This window comes from Diceros bicornis, chromosome 4 (genome assembly GCF_020826845.1).
Source record: "Diceros bicornis minor isolate mBicDic1 chromosome 4, mDicBic1.mat.cur, whole genome shotgun sequence".
Classification (NCBI taxonomy): domain Eukaryota; kingdom Metazoa; phylum Chordata; class Mammalia; order Perissodactyla; family Rhinocerotidae; genus Diceros; species Diceros bicornis.
In genome coordinates, this window is record NC_080743.1 from 63631506 (window position 1) to 63650704 (window position 19199).

At 35.5% G+C, this 19199-nt stretch overlaps 1 protein-coding gene and 1 long non-coding RNA gene across 2 annotated transcripts in view; both read left to right on the plus strand.

Moving 5' to 3' along the window:
• Positions 1 to 19199, plus strand: part of LOC131404628 (myeloid cell nuclear differentiation antigen-like) — a 47105-nt gene that overhangs the window by 13143 nt on the left and 14763 nt on the right.
• Positions 6883 to 11763, plus strand: LOC131404631 (uncharacterized). Its single transcript, XR_009219819.1, has 2 exons — positions 6883 to 7199; positions 11652 to 11763. It is a non-coding gene; the product is annotated as an uncharacterized LOC131404631 (long non-coding RNA).

Sequence of the window (19199 nt, forward strand, 5' to 3'; positions counted from 1 at the left end):
GTAAAAAAAATAAAATTTCCTTTTTTAAAAGCCATCGCTCTCCAAAAGTGCTGCATATGGTCTTTTTAATCCATAAATGAGTTGTTTGAGAGTGGTCTATTTGTGCACAGGAGGCACACAGGGTGGGGCACACAGGTCCTCACCAACATTGGGATCTACCAGTGATTTCCAGAAAACAAGGCCCTCACCATGGCCATGTCTAAGGTTAGGCAGGTTGGTCTCACAGCCCACATTCAAACCAAAAAGCCCTGTGCCCTGGGGAAAGTGTATTTGGTCCAGAAAAAAGAATTACTTTTTGTAATTATATCCCCCAGAAGGGGAATATTTGGATAACTGGTTCTCTTCAGGAAGCACCATCATTGATTTACACAAATGTACCAATATATGCAAGAAGCTCCCCTACTCCTAGCTGCTGTGGAATATCTAGTCCCATTCATCTGATTTGTAGATACATACTACTATTAGTTTTCCAACTATATTTTCTTATTCTCACGTTTTAAATATGTGGATTCCAGAGAAAAGTTACCCAAGTAGAGACATGCAAAGACAAAAAGTAATGAATAGTGAATTAAATCTACTCTAAGTGACAGTAAATATCACCTAAAGAAATTAAATATCTAAAATCAATATGTACAATATAACCGTTGGCTTCTGCTCCTAGTGATGGTAGAGTAGTCTGCCACCATAAGCAACAATATAACTCAATAAAATAACATGGGGTGACATTTCCCAGGCTTTGGACAAGAGGCAGCATCAAGATAGATCCCTGATAGAAGGCAACTCAGAAGGCGGTCTTTATAATTGCCCCAGATCTCTACCTAGGAGGATTTCTTGACTGCAGGCTATTGAGCAGGTGTCAAAGCAGAGCATGACAATCACACTGGGCCAAAAGGGGTAAACATCAGTTTTCATGGCACCTAAATAGCTGGATCTGGAGAGAAGGGAGCTATACAAGGGGGCCCTATTCATTGGCTGAGTCCTGGGTTGCACATACAGAAGGTGAGATAAAATGAGGTCTACCACAGAGTAGCTGCTATGGGGTTGAGAACAGAACAGAGGTACAAGAAAGTAAACAGTGCTGGCAACGTTGGATGTTGCTAGAATAGAGACACATCTCTAGCACCTGGGCATCAAACTAACAAAACAGAGAGGTTGCACATGAGGAGGAAACATCACACAATAGACTAAGGACAACTCTAGACTCATCCTAACAAAGCCACATTCTCTTTATCCATTCATCCATGGATGGACACTTATATTGCTTTAAACTTTGGCTACTGCGAATAATACTGCAATGAACACGAGGGAGCTGATATTTCTTTGAGATAGTGATTTCATCTCTTTCCAATATATACCCATAAGTGGGGTTACAGGATCATACTGTAGTTCTATTTTTAACTTTTTGACGAAGCTCCATACTGTTTTCCATAGTGGTTGCGCCAATTTAAATTCCCACCAACAGTGCACTTTTCTCCAAATCCTCCCCAACACTTATTATCTCTTATCTGTTTGACAATGGCCATTCTAAGAGCTGTGAGGTGATATCTCATTTTGGTTTTGATTTGCATTTCCCTGATGATTAGTGATGTTCAGCGCCTTTTCATATGTCAACATTGTAGGCCTTCTTTGGAAGAATGTCTATTCAAGTCTGTTGCCCCTTTTTAAACTGGATTGTTTGTTTGTTTGCTATTGAGTTGTATAAGGTCCTTAGATATTTCGGATATTAACTTTTTTTCAGAGAGATGATTTGCAAATATTTTCTCATTCCAGAGGTTGCCTTTTCATTTTCTTGATTGTGTCTTTTTCTGTGCAGAAGCTTTTTGGTTTGATGTAGTCCCATTTGTTGATTTGTGCTTTAGCTGCTTGTGTTTTTGGTGTGATATACAGTAAACCATCGTGAAGACCGATGTCAAGGAGCTTTTTCCCTATGTTTTCTACTAACAGTTTACTGTTTCAAGTTTTACCTTTAAATCTTTAATCTATTTCAAGCAAATTTTTGTGATGTAAGATAGGGGTCCAATTTCATGCTTTTGCATGTGATTATCTGGTTTTCCCAACACCATATATTGAAGAGACTATCATTTCTTTGTTGAGTATTCTTGGCTCCCTAGTCAAATATTAGTTGCCTCTGTATGAATAGGTTTGTTTCTGGGTTCTAAATTCTGTTCCATTGTTCTCTGTATCTGTTTTTACACCAGTACTATGCTGTTTTGGTCACTACTGTTTTGTAATATAGCTTGAAATTAGGAAGCATGATGTCTCTAGTTTTGTCCTTTCTCAAGATTGCTTTGGCTATTCAGAGTCTTTTGTGGTTCCATTTCCATATAAATTTTAGATTTTTTTTTTCTATATTTGTGAAAAATGTCATTGGAGTTTTGATAGGAATTGCACTGAATCTATGGATGACTTTGTGTAGAATGGACATTTTAAGAATACTAATTATTCTGCTCCAGGAACACAGCATATCTTTCCATTTTTTCATGTCTTCTTCAATTTATTTCACCAATGCCTTATAGCTTTCAGTGTACATATTTTTCACCTTCTTGGTTAAATTTATTCATAAGTATTTTATTGTTTTATGATACTTTTGTAAATGGAATTGTTTTCTTTGTGTCTTTTTCAGATAGTTTGTTGTTAGTGTATAGAAATGCAACTGATTTTTGTATATTGATTTGTGTGTCCTGCAACTTTACTGAATGTGCTTATTACTACTAACAGATTTTTGGGGAAGTCTTTAGTATTTTCTATATATAAGATCATATCATCCACAAATAGAGACAATTTTACTTCTTCCTTTCTGATTAATATGCATTTTATTCTTTTTCTTGCCTAATTGCTGTGGTGAGGAGTTCCAATACTATATTCAATGGGAGTGGTGAGGGTGGACACCCTTGTCTTGTTCCTGATCATAGAGCAAAAACTTTCAAACTTTCACCATTGAGTATGGTGAATACTCATACTAGCTAGCTGTGGGCTCGTCATATATCGCCTTTATTATGTTGAGGTATGTGCCTTCTATATCCAATTTATTGAGAGTTTTTATCATGTAAGGACATTAAATTATGTCAAATGCTTTTTCTGCATCTATTGACATGATTTTTATTTTTCATTCTATTAATGTGGTTTATAATATTTATTGATATGCATATGTTAAACCACCTTACATCCTAGGGATAAATGCCACTTGATCATTGTTTATGAATCTGTTAATGTGCTGTTGAATTCATTTTGCTAGTATGTTTTTGAGAACTTTTGTATTTATATTTATATAACTTTCTTTTCTTTCAGTGTCCTTATCTGGCTTTGATATCAGAGTAATGCTGGCATTGTAAAATAAGTTTGGTAGTGTTTTGTTCTCTTTAAAGTTTTTGGAAGAGTTTGAGAAGGATTGGTGTTAATTCTTCTTTAAATATTTTGTAGAATTCACCAGTGAAACCATCTGGTCCTGGGCTTTTTTTTTTTGTTGGGAAAAAGCAAAAATTGATTGATTACTGATCCAATCTCCTTACTATTTACTGATCTGTTCATATTTTCTATTTCTTCATGATTCAATCTTGATAAGTTGTATGTTTCTAGGAATTTGTCTATTTCTTCTAGGTTATCCAATTTGTTGGCATATAATTGTTCATAGTAGTCTCTTGAGCCTTTGTATTTCTGTGGTATAAGTTGTAATGTCTCCTTTTCCATTTATAATTTTATTTATTTGAATTTTCTCCTTTTCTTTTCTAAGTTAGTACAGCTAAAGGTTTGCCAATTTTATCTTTTCAAAAAATCAACTCAATATTGTTGATCTTTTTTTTTATTTTCCTGTTCTCTATTTCATTTATTTCTGCTCTGATCTTTGTTATTTCCTTCGTTCTGCTAACTTTAGACTTGATTTGTTCTTCTTTTTCTAGTTCATTGAAGTATAAATTTAGGTTGTTTATTTGAGATCTTTCTTTTGTCTTTTTTTTTTAATAAAAGTGTCTGAGTTTTGACAATATTTTATTTGATTAACCAAAAAAACAGCTGGTTAGTTTGCCATAAAAGTTAGTCATATCTGACATTAGCACATGAATTTATTTTTGTTGTAATCTCAAAACTAACATTAGCACACAGCTTTTTTCTTAATGCAGTTGTTTATCACCTTAACCTTCCCTCTTAGAATTGATTTTGCTATATCCCATAAGTTTTGGAATGTTGTTTCCACTTTCATTTGTTTCAAGATATTTTTTGACTTCTTTGAGCCATTGGTTGTTCAGGAGTGTCTTGTTTAATTTCCACATATTTGTGAAAATTCCAGTTTTCCTCTTGTTATTTATTTCGATTTTCATACTATTGTGCTTGGAAAACATATTTGGTATGATTTCAATCTTCTTAAATTTGCTAAGACTTGTTTTGTGACCCAACATATGATCTAGCTTGGTGAAATTTTCATGTGCACTTGAGAAAAATCTGAACTATTCTGCTGTTGGATGGAATGTTTTATACATGTCTATTAGGTCCATTTGGTCTAAAGTATAGTTCTTGTACAATACTCGCTTATTGATTTTGTGTCTAGATGATCTATCCATTGTTTAAAGTGGGGTATTGAATATGCTACTAATATTATTTGTTGTCTATTTGTCCCTTCAGATCTGTTAATATTTGCTTAATATATTTAAGTGCTCTGATGTTAGGTACATTTATACTTATAATTGTTATATCCTCTTGAAAACTTGAGCCCTTTATCATTTTACAATGACTTTCTTTGTCTCTTATTATAATTTTTGACTCAAAATTTGTTTTCTCTGGTATAAATATAGCTACCTCTGCTCTCTTTTGGTTTCCATTTACATGGAATATCTTTTTCCATCCCTTCACTTTGAACCAATGTGTGTCCTTAAAGATGAAGTGAGTCTATTGTAGGCAGCATATAGTTGGGTCTTATTTTTTTATCCATTCAGCCACTTTATGCTTTTTGATAGGATAACTTAATCCACTTATTTTTAAAGTAATTATTGAGAGATAAGGACTTACTACTGCCTTGTTATTGTTTTCTGGCAGTTTTGTAGTTCCTTCATGCCTTTATTCTTTTTTTTTCTGTCTTTCTTTGTGAATTGATGATTTTCTGTACTGGTATGCTTTCATTCCCTTCTCTTAGTATTTTGGGTATCTACTGTAGATTTTTGCTTTGTGGTTACTACGAGGCTTACATAAAACTTCTTACAGTATAACAATCTTTTTTAAGCTGATAACAAGTTAATTTTGATTGCATACAAAAACTCTGTGCTTTTACTCTCTCACTTTTTATGCTTTTGATTTCTCAATTTACCACTTTTTATGTTGTGCATTCATTAACAAATTATTGTAGCTATAGTTTTTAACATTTTTGTCCTTTAACCTTTATACTAGAGTTAAATGACTAGCACACCATTATATTACAGTATTAGAGTATTAACACACCACTACATTATAGTATTAGAGTATTCTGAAATCAACTACATAATTTTCTTTACCAGTATGTTTTATGTTTTCATGTTATTAATTTAGCATTCATTTATTTCAGCTTGAAGAACTCTTTTCAGCATTTCTATAAGGCAGGTATAATGGTAATGAGCTCTCTCAGCTTTTGTTTGTTTGGAAAAGTGTTTATCTCTCCTTCATTTCTGAAGAACAACTTTACCAAGTAAAGTATTCTTGGTTGACGGTTTTATTCTTTAAGTACTTTGAATATATTACCCCATCATCTCCTGGCCTGTAAACTTTCTGCTGAGAAATCCACTGATAGCCTTATGAGGTTCCCTTGTATATTGGAGTTTGGTGGTGACCCTCCCTGACCTCCCTAAAGTCCCTCTCCACCCTTAACACCAGCCCGTTGCATCCACATAACAGCACTAAAGTCTGTCAAAAAGAATCATGAAAACTCACAGGATTTTGTGGCATTTACGCCAGATCCTCCTTGATTTTCACTGACTCCCTCATGCTTGGGTGGAGTTAAACCACTTCCAAATTCATACTTCTGCTTCTCTTCTGTGTCACTAGTTGGAATTAACTCAATCTGTTTTCTTGTCCCTTCAGATGACCTCTGATAATCCACATATTTAGCAGTTATTTTGGGACCCTATTTCCAGTCATGGTTTCATCCTTCTTGTAGATCAGATAATAGGTTACCAAATACCTACTCCTGATGGTTCCATTTATTTCACGTCTCAGCAGGACAATTCAGCAGAGTGCATCCATTATTTCTAACGGAAAAAAAAATGCAGGAAAAAGTATTTATCAGGCCCTCAACTGTTCAAGAGGCTCAGTTCTCTTTCAGAATTTGAAGCTGTCATTGTTGTAGTCGTATGAGCCCATTTGTGTTTTCTGTGCATAATTTAGAAAGGCAAGGATAATAATAAAATTCAATCATTGAAATAATGGATTTTAGTCATAGGCAAGAAGATAACCAGTGAAAAATTTATTTATAAATACTCTAGGAAGGAGTCTCATATTTATTATGATTCTCCTCTATTAGGTTCCAGGAATATCAACTATTAATAACTATGTGAATGTGTCACATATTATTGAAACCATAGGCAACTTCACAGCAGACCTTCCTCTGTCTAGGAGGTACACTCAAGTACTGGTAGGGATAGATACCTCTTCTAACATATCCTCCTGCCACGGCCACCCTGAGAACAATGAAGAGGGGAGAAGTAGTTGGGTGACTCACCTTTCCATTTGAGTGTCATTTAAGAAGCTTTGGTGTCTACTGATCCACACTTAAGTTCACGGGATAAGAAAGTCCTAATGTTGGAAATTCTTTCAACTATGTATGTGTTATAAAACACCAAAAGAGGATATCTCTGCTACTATTCTTCATTTTGAATAAAATATTTACAGGAAGGAAACTTGTGCAGTTTCCATGACTAACAGTTTCAAAAGTTATGTATATTGATGGGTGGAGTCTCAAAATCCCCTCATAACTTCACAACCTCTTTCTCTCTGGGAGGAAGGCAAATGGGGGAGAAACTATCTCATGGCACATGACATAGTAACTAGCACTTGTCAACTTTTTAGATGACTCAAACTAGTACCATTTTTCATTGTAATCTTTCAAAATATTTCATTTTCTTATCCTTTCACAAGATTGCAACATTCTGCAGTTCCGTCTCCAGAGAGTTTTACTACAGTGATTCCTGTATTTCTGAATAATATATTAAGATCTAGACTACGGTGGAAAAAGTTCCAGTGAGGTAAGACCTGTGGGTATTTCTGTAGTGAAAGATCTGGGTACCTAATTAGTAATCACGTGTTCACAGGGACATTTTCTCTTCAATAAGATATTTTCGTATTGTTCTTTTGCTCCATTTTCTTTAATACGTATTATTGTGCTTAAACCTCAAAATAGCATCTAATTTCATCTTCCAAAAAAAACCAACTACAATTATTTAATCAGATGCATATATTGAAAATTAACTACATTTTAATCTTCTATTTCTGCAAAGGATATTTAGGGAATTTGACGTTATTTCTGGCCTCAAGAAGTTTTCCGTCTTCTGTTTTCTTGGAGGAGGGAGAGAAATATGTAGCATCTATAAGAATACAAGAGAATACAGCAATGGGTTCATTGTCTACTGATTGAGTCTCTTTCACACTTCTTTCCTTTGCTTCCTACCCAAAGTTTCTTCAATACATTGTGCTTCTTTCTACTTCAGGATTTTCACAAACCTAACTTGGTCAAAACTTTTCATCTTCTGGGTCCCTATTTAATGTATCCTTCTCAGGAAATCCTCCTTTAGATCCCCTCTTAGGCTAGGAGAAGTCTTCTGGTGTTTAATTGTATAGGATCTTGTTTTTTCTTTTCTACCACGTACTACAACTGTAACTGATATTTGTCATTTCACCTACACTATAAGTTTCAAGAGTAGGAGTACCCTTTCTGCCTTTTAAACCACTTTATCCAAGTTACTAGTGCAGGACCTGCTTCATAGTATGCTCTCAATAAATACAATTGCCCAATAAAAAAATGAATACCAAGTACCAAGATAAGAATTTCACAGGGTCCAATGAAGCTTAAATAAGCTTATATAAGGGTCATCTAACCCAGGCAAAAAGGCAATATATAAATAAAAAAGCATGTCCAACCACACACACATACACACGACAGTCGTGGAAAATGGAGAAGAGTTTAAGGTTTTAGGGAAATCCAGGCAGAAGGAAAATCACACACCAACACCTGGAAATGAGATAGAGCAAGCTGCATTTTATAATTGCATGTTTTTATTAGTTATGATTGTACTGTTCTGAAATCTGGATTTGCCAGACTCTTATTATATCTCACAAATATGAAGGCTAGTCTAATAAATCATTGAAATATGTACCAATGACTCCTAGTGTAAAAAAGGAGAGTATTTTTTTTTCTTCGTACACAATGAAGGGGAAAATATTATGGTGGGTCAGAGTGGCAAAACACTACATCATTTACGATTTTTTAATCTTTCCTTCTCTCATTTTCTCTTTCTTCCCTGTTATGTAATTAATACATGATTATTTTAGGAAAAAATGATTAAATGCAGACAACAAATCACTGAAACAAAATATAACTAAATTTAAATTACCTGAAATTCCAACATCCAAATTATACCATGTGTATACCTTTCTAGATTTTCATACATAATTTTCCTGAAAATAGTATCTGACATTAATTAATATTTTGCAACCTATGTTATAGGTTATACATATAAATTTTCTATATCCTCTACTATGATTATCTCTGTAATGAACGTACTTATATCCTCCATTGTCCTATTATGTCACTCCAAGTAGTTGTATAATTTCTTTCATGTGGATCCTGTACCTTTCTTGTCAGGTTGTATTCCATGTTACTATTGTTACTTTCATATATAATTCTATTATCACTGATTAATTTGATTGAGGAATGTGCTTTCCTGTATTATGTTAGATTGGTCACATGGATGAGAAGTCAGATACAAAGGAAGGCTTGCCCTGTGTACTATTCCAGCTCACACCAGTCTAAGTAGTTGTGGTCTGAGGAGGGAGCCAGCTTGGCTCTCTGGTCTTATTTCTATGAAGCCTATGGCCTATCCTTGCCTCTCGCACATCCTCCTACAGATTAGCAAACTTTCTCTCCATTAGGTGTTCTGATGCAACTCATATGATCCCAAGCCACTATGGAGAGAAGGGAGTGGAGATAAACCAGTCTGCTCCCAGGTTTTCTGTTAGCATGCTGGCCTCTAGAGACTTGACATTGAGAAGTGCCGTGTATTCATGTTGAAGGCCGTTGCTCTAACAATAGTGCCCTGAGATTGTTTGCATTAAAGGACTTAAGGAGGTCTACCAGCACATGTCTTTCTCACTTCCATAACACAGCGCTATTTCTTGGGAATGGGGACTATGAGTTGGACACTCAAAATGGCCCAGTGTACACTAGTTACAACTGAAAGTTGATGCTTGTGCCTTATGGTGATCATCAGTCTGCATTTTCAATGCTATTCAAGATGAGTTTTGTGGGGTTGTTTTTTACTATTTTTCTTTTCTTTGGTCCATTTAAGTGGTTAAAGGTATATTTGAATTTATTATTTTATTAACTAAAGAGCAAACAAAATTTCCAGGATCAATATTCTTTACAAATAAGCTTCAGGAACAACTGTGAATGGGTTGTTCAAGTTATATAAGGCAAGCCTTCAAATTCTTGTTCAACTTTCTTTTCTAACACATGGAATTAAAAGTCTTGACTTGCCAAATTAAGCTTTGTCTGGTGACTGAATACAAAACACAGGACTATCTTAACTATTAATGGTTGGGTGAAGTCTTCCCACAGGATACAGGATTAGGTGCCCTATTAGTATACATTCTTTCAAGATATCTCCCTGAAAGTTCTGTAGAAAAAGATTCATTAGGCAAGCTCGACATTTAATCACTATGATTATCTGTTTTTTGCTATAATGATCAATGACATGAGGAAAACAATCGATATTCATTTATGTGAGATAGAATCTTCTTAAGCCCCAACTGAACTATATCAATAATCATTCTATTTTCATTTGAATAACACATTCCCAAGCAAGATGGATTCTGCTTGTGACATTTCATCAGAATAAGAACAGATTGGCTGCTATTCCCTGGGATGGAAATACGTTTAACGGTTAAGCATATGATTTAAACTTTCAGTGCTGTATACTCTGTCTGATTATAGTTAGAGAGAATATTTCAACTCCATAAAACTATCTCCATGCTGCTATCATCTCAGTTAATTCTTATATGACCAAGGCTTCATAACCCCATTATACTTGTCTCCTAAGATAGTCCCTTAATTTTACCTTTATTACTTTGTGTGAACTCTCTTAAACAGATAATTCTTATAAACATAATTATATGATTGATGAGTAATAGCCTCCCTAATGTCCATCTCTACCCTTAATCTTAAGACTAGGTCAATACACCCCCATAGCTAGTACTAAAGTCTGTAATAAAAAACTGTGAAATTCCACAGGTGTATTTATGGCACTTGTGGCAGATCCTCCTTGGTTTTCTCTACTTATTCTTGCTTTTGTCAAATTATATAGATGGTTTCTCAATTCAGACTTCAACTTCTCCTCTATCACCCTAGTTTAGATTTGCCCAATAAGTTTTCTTTCCCTTTGAAGAGACCTCATATCATGTACCAGATTTAGCTGGACTTTAAGATCCTTCTTCCAGTCATGGCTTGATTCTTCGTGAAGATCAGATAGTGGGTCACTACAACACCATCTGCTGATTGGTTCCATTTATTTGACACCTCCAGATTCTCCAGAATGTTTCCAGTGTCATTAAAAGAAAAAAAAAAAAAAAACCACAATGCAGGAAAAAGTATTTATTAGGACCTCAACCCTCTTAGAGGCTTAGTGTTTTTCAGAATTTGAAGGCTTCATTATTGTAACTACATAAGCCAATTATGCACTTGTGTTTTCTGTGTATAATTGAGAATGGTAAGGGTAACAATGAAATTCAATCATTGAAGTAATGGACTCTAGGCATAGACGAGAAGATAGCTAGTGCACAATTCATTTACAAATGCTCTAGGAAGGATTCACATAATTATAATGATTTTGCCAACTATGCGAATGTGTTACATACTGTTGAAACCACAAGCATCTGCACAGCAGAACTTTTCCCGTGCAGGAGGTATGCTCAAGTACTGGTAATGATAGCTGTCTCTACTAAGATCTTCTCCTGCCACTGAGACTCTGAACAGGAAAGGAGGGAAAAGTGGCTGGCTGACTCCCCTTTCTCCCTTTGAAATTTGAGCTTCATTTAAGGGGAATTGGTGTCTACTGGTCCATATATTTAAGTCTGCTGGATAAGAAAGTTCTAATGTTTTAACTCCTTTCAGCTATAGACAATTTTTAACAAAAAATTTTAAGAGCAAAACTTATCTCTAATTTTTCATTATGACTAAAATGTTTATGGAAAGGAACTGTTCAGTTTCTGTGGCTAAGGAAATCAAAAGCTATGAACATTGATGGGAGGAGTCTCAAAATTATTTTATAAATACCTAACTTCTCCTTTCCTGAAGGATAGCAGTGTAAGATAGCCAGCACTAACCAAATTAAGTGAATCTAGCCAGTACCTTTTTTTCTAGTTATCCTTCAAAATACTTCATTTTCCTCTGCCCTTCTTGAGACTTTTAACGTCCTGCATTTCAGAGTCTGAAATCGTCACTGATTTTTCTTCGTACTGATATAAACAAGCAGTGATTCTTACATTTCCTGGTGAAGATCTGAAGATCTACATACCAGAGTAGAAGTTTCACATTAGGTGAGTACTATGAGGTTTTCTGAACAGACAGATCCCAGTACTTAGTTTGTAACCACAAGATCACAAAAGGAGAATTAGTCTTGGCTCTTCCAGGATGAGGGAAGTGGGGTAAGGGCAGTAGGGCTGTATTCAGAAAAGTGAAAACCACTGTAGCTTGAATCTAATCCTTCACCTACCTGGGAAGATGATTGACATCATTTATTCTACTACAACTGAGGCCTGAACAAAGCAAAATGCATTTTGACTATTGCGGATTTTGAAATTCATTCTACACGTGTTTATAACATGAGTTAATTTTTAGAAGTAGGCTTTGGTTTTCTTGCCTGTAGGGTACACAGGAAACTTGGTGGGTGTGGTGAGAGCCTGGGTAAAAGACAAGACGGTGGTTTGAAAAAAAGTATCATGAAATAATATTAAGTAAAAAGCACATTTGGATATAAAGTTGTATTATATGGTGTTATCACAGTTTTATAAAACGAGAACAAACACATACACATGGTAGAAAATATCTAAGTTTCACACAGTTACTCGAATACGTCTTAATATTTTTATAAGTATGCTTAATTTTTACTCCATTCTACACCATGTGTCAGAGCTAGTATTTCAGTTATTTTGGGACTCCCTCTGCTTTCCTCAAAGTCAGAGATAAACATCAGTGGTGAGAGTTTGTAGGAAAGGAGTAGCTGGAGTCAAATCTATACCTGTGTTTTGGAAGGCTTTACTCTTTCTGTAGAGCCTGGTGCACAAACCTTTCACATGTGCTTGAGAGGAAAGTGAAGAATTAAATGTGGGTTTCGGAATTTTCTAAATATTAGATAAAGTTTTTCATTTAACCTTGTTAGCTATGATGGTCAATTTTTCTAAATTTTTTCTATATTTTGTTTGTTTGGTTAAGTGAGAAATGCTAAAATCGTGAACTATAAGGATGAAATTGTCAAATTTTCCATTCAGTTTTCCCAATTTCTAATATAAGTATTGGAAGGATATACATATGTATATTTATATATATACACACATATATGTACTATATATATACATACATATGTAAATATACATATATATATACACACACAGTCACGTGTCACTTAACAACAGGGATACATTCTGAGAAATGCATTGTTAGGTGATTCATCATGGTGCGAACATCATAGAGGGTACTTACACAAACCTAGATGGTGTAGCTTACTACACATCTAGTCTGTGTGGTGCTAATCTTATGGGACCACCATCATATATGTGCAGTCTGTCATTGACCAAAACGTTATTAGGCAGCATGTACTGTATGTATAAAGAGATATAGAGAAATATACTACATAATACATAATATTATTTTTAGTAACTAGAAAGAATATAAAGTAGTAAAACATAATATATATTTATTGATATTAGGAAACACATAATTAGAACTGTTGTATGTTCTTGGGTCTTAAACCTTTTATCATCATGTAACCATAGGGAAGGAAAAATAATTTTCCGTCTATCGTAGGTTCTCGGCTGAGACTCTCCTGTAATAAAAAGACAGATTAACAACAGTCTGGGGTCTGGGCTTCAAAGGAAAAGAAGGCAATTCACAGGAAGATGAGAAGGGCAGATGTTTGGTACACAAATGCTTGCCCTGCCATGCAGATAAGTTTCTCAGATGAAAATGTTATCTCTGGTAATAGCACTCTTTCTGGTACAAGCCTCTTTTCTAAATTCTTTTAGGCGGTTAAGGGGGAAGTACAAAGCTTTTCCTAAGTTGGCAGAGTCTTGATTGCCTTCAGCTCCACATGCCAAAGTGACATATTTTGAGGTGGTACATTCTGCTACCCTTCAAAAATGAAACTTCAGTCCTTTGTCTTATGGTCTATTTAAAGCTAACTAATTGGGATAAAAGTCTCTAAATTACAGTTTGCGTGATAAAATCTTTCCAACTTTTTTTCAACGTTTAAATGAACTTTTGTCAGCAACATATAGGTAGATTAAAAAAAAAGAAATTTTGCCTCTTGAGGGGTTCACCCTGTACGATGTTCTGTTGAATGCTATATTTTGGCTAGTTTCCACCATCTTTGTTTCAATTTGTAGCACTTATTCTAGGCTTCCTTCTCCTTCTTTGTCAATATTTTTAAATGTGTATTTCTATTGTCCTTTTAAGGACAAGTAACTTAGTAAACTCATATCCTCTTTTCTCACTACCTGCCACACATCATGTGAATCTGCTTCCTGTTTTGTTTCTCTTTGGTAAAGGCTTGACTTCTTTTTAAGACATTGACAGACCTAATTAAGTTAGTTGTTCACTCATCCTTTATCGTGAAGTATTTCTTGACTTTATTTATTTGTTTTCTTATTGAACACTATACCTAAAAGAGTGTTTTCATGGGTGTCTTTGTTTTTGAAGTCTTCTGATTATTAATTATGTCAGTTAATATCACAGAATTGTTTTTTAGGTCCTTACATTAAAATGCAACTTTGCCTAGATATGACCTTCTAGTTTCAAAATGATTTTTCCTTTGAGATCAGTTGGCAACACCTGTCTGAAACTCTTGAAGTCACATTGGGTTTGGAATTTAGAATTTGAGTGACTTAAGAAAGGCTATTTAATGCACACACCACACATGGTGTAGGGTCTAGGTAATGCCTCCCAAATCAAATATACAGATACTTCTGCACAAAACATACAACATTCACACTCAAGTGGGATTTTAAAAAGATTATACATGGACTCCTCAGATCAGTTTTTATTTTGCTAATAAATTTTGCTACCAAATTCACACACTCACATGCAAACATACACAAACTTTTTGGTTTCAAAAGTTTTTTTTGTTTCAAAAATTCAGATAGGGTAGTTAGGACAAGTCATGCTGAAAATTACCCCATTGTCCTCCTACATGCAGTTTTGCTGTTGCAAATCTGATTCTTCAGCCTTTGTATCTCAGGAAGCTTTTAGAATTTTTGCTTTGTTGTCAAGATTCTTTGGTGTCTCTACATTATGTCTTGGTATGAGTTTTTCTTTAACTCTCCCACTTGGCACTCCGTTGGCCTGATCAATTTGAGGACATTTGTGTTATTTTAATTCCAAGAAGTTTATCCCATTATTCCTTCAAATATGTCCTCCTTTCCATTTTGGTTTTCTCTCCTTTTGCAATGAATAATGTGTGGATATTGATTGACACTTTAACCCATACTCTGACATCTCTTACATTTTCTTTTATATTTTCTGTTTCTTAATTCCACCCTATCTCCTTGTGAGACAGTTATCAATCTGATTTTACCAGCACTTGTAGGGGAGGAAGAAATATTCCTCTACCTTTCTAGATTCTTCTGGCTGGTCTAAGAATTAAATTGACATGAGACATAATAACAAGAGGAAATCAAACAAGTTTAATAACATGTGCACATGAGAGAAACCCAGGAAAAATGAGTAACTTGCCAAAATGGCCAAAGCCATCATCTTAAATATCATCTTCAGCTAAAGACAAAAGAGGATGTTAGGGGTAGTGGTTTGAGACTTCAAAGGGGAGGAAGGCAATTCACATGGAGATGGAAAAGTAAGTGTTTGATAAGCAAATGTTTGCCATGCCTTGCAGAGACAATGGGACATGGAGAGGACTTTGATCAAATGGGCTTTGCTAGATTCCTCCCTGTCTACCACACTTAGTTCACGTTGTACTGTAATCACCTATGGTGATGGCTCCTTCCTGAAGTAGGCCTTCTATCTTAAATTCTTTTAGGCAGTTAGGGGAAAGGTCAAAGTTTCTTCCTGAGTTTTTTGTTCTTAAAAATAATAAAGCCAAAGAGACATATTTTGGGGTGGCAAATTCTGCTCCCCTACACACTCATTTATTTTCTAGGTATTCCCATTATAGCCAAAATATTAAGTTCCATAACCAGGTATTCTGAATTCCAAAGCCTAAGCTCTTAGCACTCATATTCTGCTTCTTGAGTCATTGTGTTGAGGGCAGATATTGGGAAGAAAAATGCCATATTGATAGAAATGTCATTTTTCACAAACAGTGAATTTGTGAAATTATATTTGGAGTTTAGGACACTATGTGTAAAAATACTCAGTGCAAGGGTTTTCATTTGACTGGTGACAGGCTGAATATATCTCCATTATTTGCATAATTTGGCAGAATCTTAAATTAAATTTGATTGGTTTAATGCAGGCCATTGATTCTCTAGTTCTACCTTTCAAGAAGAAAGGTAGGAGGTTCTTTTTGGACAAAGGGCCTGAAAAAGCAGGGTGTGCTATATTTCTGGAGCTTAAATATGAGAAATGGTAAGTAGAAGTGAAAAAGAGACAAATTATTCAAGGTCTCCAAGATAGTCTAAGGAGAAAGGAAATTTTCCTAAAGAAAATGGGGAACTATTGAAGGAAAAAGATAACTAGCTCTTAAAAAAGAACTGATTAGAGAAATTAAGCCTGGAGGGAGAAAAATCAAGCAACTGTTAAAATAATTCTATCCAATAAATGCCATGATTTTGCACCAGGGAGCAGGTAGATGCCCAGCAAAAGGACCAGGATATGGGCACATGGGACACAGAGGACATGGTCAAACACAAAGTTTATTCATTTGGTAGGGCTGCCATAACAAAGTTCCACAGACTGAGTGACTTAAACATCAGAATATCATTATCTCACTGTTCTGGAGGCTGGAAGTATAAGGTCAAGTGGTCAGCAGGATTGATTTCTTTTAAAGCCTCTCCCCTTGGCTTGCAGATGGCTGCCATCTTGCTGCCTCTTCACATGTCCTTCCTCTGTGTGTGTCTGTGTCCTAATCTCCTCTTTTTATAAAGATGACTGTTATATTGGATTAGGGTCCACTCTAGTGACCTCATTTAACCTTAATTACTTCTTTAAAGACCCTATCTCCAAATACAGTCAGTCTGAAGTGGTGAGAGTTAGGACTTCAACATATGAATTTTGAAGGTATGCATTTTGGACAATAACACCAAAGGAGAGTGCATGCTAATGAGACCAAATTAGGAAAGAGCCAAATTGACAATGGTCAATATCCCAGCATGGAACTGTAGTGCTGTGGCTGAAGATTATTCATATAAAGTGAGAGGCTTCAGCCAATTTTGTACATAGGCTACTTTAGTCATAGTAGATGGGAAGAGTCAGGAACCAATAGGCAGAATTCAGGGATAGACTGCAGCCCTAATAAGGATGGGAGGAGGAACCAGGGACTCAGACACTATACGGCCCATACTCTAAATACTGCAATGATTGCCTATTTCCAGACCTCCTTCCATGATATCCACCCCTGACTTAACTCAAATATCATCATTAATAAGGAAGAATTTCTTAGATGTTCCTATTGTAGTAATTTTCAACCCATTCTTCACAGTGACATGTCTAGTAATTATAGTCCCTCTTTGTCACACACCCCCATGGACAGCTCTTTCATATGGGCCACTCTCTCACATAGACACAACCAATCTTTTAAATTGTCTGTATAAATGTGTCATGTCATGTTTCTCTTGTAGGCTCATCCATAATTTGAGACATGGTGAATGAGTATAAGAAAATAGTTCTGCTGAAAGGATTAGAGCACATCGATCATTATTATTTTAACATAGTCAAGTCCTTATTGGCCCATGATTTGGGACTGACTACAAAAATGCAAGATGAATATAACAGAATTAAGATTGCTGATCTGAAGAAAAGTTCCGAGGTGCTGCCTGTGTGGACAAACAAATAAAATTGTTCAAAGACATAGCAGAATTTAAAGGCCTTGTTAAAAAACTCAGAAAGGAGAAGCAAAAAGGTAATAAGGAAGATCCCAAGCAGGACTGTCCTGCCCTGACCCTTCGCAATCTTGAGTAGAGCGAAGTGAGAAGGTAAAAGGAAATAAGGAATACCCCCTCACTGGCACTCTGCCCATACACTTCCCAAGCTTGAATAGAACCCTTCTTGGTCATAGATGATACATCTCTTTCCCTAGTTATGACTCAGTAGTCATGATAATCGTAGTACCTCACATGTCAACAAGTTGATCACTTAGGACATCTCCTTTCTAATGGGGATTGATATATGTTGGAGGGAATATTTGGGATGCAGAGAAAAAACAAAAGCAAGAGGGAATTGAGGAGATACTGAGACTTCTAGTACATGAAAAACATGAGAAAATGACAAGCAAAATTGCAAAAATTGTTTTTTCTATTTAAAATATTTACATCTAACCAATCAATGCATTTGGTCTATTAAGACTATTTTCTCCGTCGTTACTCTTTATGGTAAAAAAGATGAGGCAGTACTTAAATGAAATCTTCCCCCTCAAAGATGTGAAGAAATTCTTCTTTTGTAAAATCACTGGGTTAAAAAAACAAAAAGATTTTGTAAATGCAAAAGCAAATAACATTGCCTTGTTACCTCACAAATCCAGAGCATATTTCTTTTCGCTGGTTTCTGCACTTTGAACAGATCTTTTACAGATGGTGACCCACCAGGCAGTATTAAGAAAATCTTGGATTTTTAAAAGGAAATGATAGAACAGAATAGGAAAAGGGTTTGACGGAGGTGCATGGGAATCCAGATGATGAAAGGATGTACTCACTGCACATGGGACCAGTATGGAAACCACTGAAGAACATGAGACAGTGCCCCTGCCTGTGTTGTTACAATTGGTCCCCTTGCAGCCCCACTGGCTAATAAATGTCTGAGTAGACAAAACCATACCTAGACCCACAAGCAGAGGCTGAGAAGAAATAACATTGAAACTGCTTCAGCGCTCTGAGACCAGCTGCTCTGGGTTTACATTTCCTCCTTTTTCTGCATCAGTTGAGAATATTAAATCCACTCCATCAAAAGGAACAACTCCAGTGAAAAAGAGGAAGCAAGAAGAAGCAGGTCCTGCTACACCTCCACCCACCATGAATAGCGCTCTGACATCTGAAAGAGCAGAGGAGACTCCTGTGGCTCAGGTATGCTTGAAAGAAAGACACAGGCTTGAAGTTCCACAGAAGGAACTCTGCTAAGACACGTCCACTCATTCTCCCCATTAGACACTTGGTTCTTCATTAGTTTCCCATCAAGGTCAGATATACCAAATAAATAATAATTGGTCATCTTCTTTGTGAAAGACAATGAGCTTTAAAAACACAATGTGAATATATATGACATAATTCTAATAATATAATATGAATGACATAATCTCTTCTACAGGGATGTGTTAACCGGAGAAACAGATGAGAAAATGTTCTGCCCATGTTTACAAAAACCCGGTTTCTCTAATTCTGATAGTCACATCCTACCAGAGAGGTTCTTAGAGGAGTGATGTGTATAATTTTCTATTCTCTCTTATATCTAAAAACATTTTCAGCTATAAGTAAATTGACCACTCAGTAATGAAAACATGCCCTGCTTCATTTGATACAAAAACCATTAACAGGAAAATGAAACTATTTTCAGAAAAAGAAAAAGACAACCACAGAAAATACGGCAACCAAAAGGA